Raw genomic sequence first — 972 nt, 5'->3', positions numbered from 1 at the left:
ACGTCTATATGTCTATATCTGTTTATATATATAAATAATATTTATAATAATGATGAAGATAAGACATTTACTTTAAGAAGTTTACTCAAATAATATTATGCTTATGGCTTATGTATATTTGTCTTCAATTCTATAATAAAATATAATTTTAGTTTTCGTAATTTTGTTTCTATGTAAACTGTAATATTATTGATAATTAATAATTATTATTTATTGTTTTGTAGTTTTCATATGTTTCAATAGTTCCATAGTTTATTATTAAACAAATTATTCCCAACGTCAGGGTTCGCGTTAATATTAGATATACGTATATTATAATTTAATGTTATTATTTATAAATTATAAATAATGTCTTCTCGCAGCCCATAAGTAATAGTTTTTTATAAAAATATTGTCGACTGCATAATATTCAGCTATGATTTGTCAATACGACTGCAATGCTGTTGTAGTTGCGTTTTGTCGAATGTTGTTGCCGCCACAGCAATCATTATCAATCAGCAATCAAACAGAAGCTGTTTAGGATAAACGGTAGCCGAATGAGCTAATCGTGTTATTGTTGTCTGGTTAGCTACTGCAGGCCGCCACACCACCTGCAGTGACGGTCGACGCAACCTTTCCTTATAAAGCAGCTGTCGGCACGCTTCTGAGCATACAAAAGAATATGTATGAATCAGAAATATGTATTAATATGTAATCATTAATTGTATATTATAATATACCTATATGGAATTAGGTAATTTTTAAATTATATTCGTTTCTATAATGATAAATAAAGTGTTAGAAAAAAATTGGTTAGAATAATAAATATTGGTAGTTTTTCCCGTGGCGTAAGAAAACTTTTGAGAAAATCGAAAGTGACATCTTTTATATATTATACTATCTTGATCCAATTCGCAAAATTATGAGATACTATATTATGTTTAAATTGAAGCATTCCTTCTGGTAGAAATTTTGTTTACAGGATAAAAAAAA

This window comes from Acyrthosiphon pisum, chromosome X (assembly GCF_005508785.2).
Source record: "Acyrthosiphon pisum isolate AL4f chromosome X, pea_aphid_22Mar2018_4r6ur, whole genome shotgun sequence".
Classification (NCBI taxonomy): Eukaryota; Metazoa; Arthropoda; class Insecta; order Hemiptera; family Aphididae; genus Acyrthosiphon; species Acyrthosiphon pisum.
Note: the sequence above shows the minus strand (reverse complement) of the source record.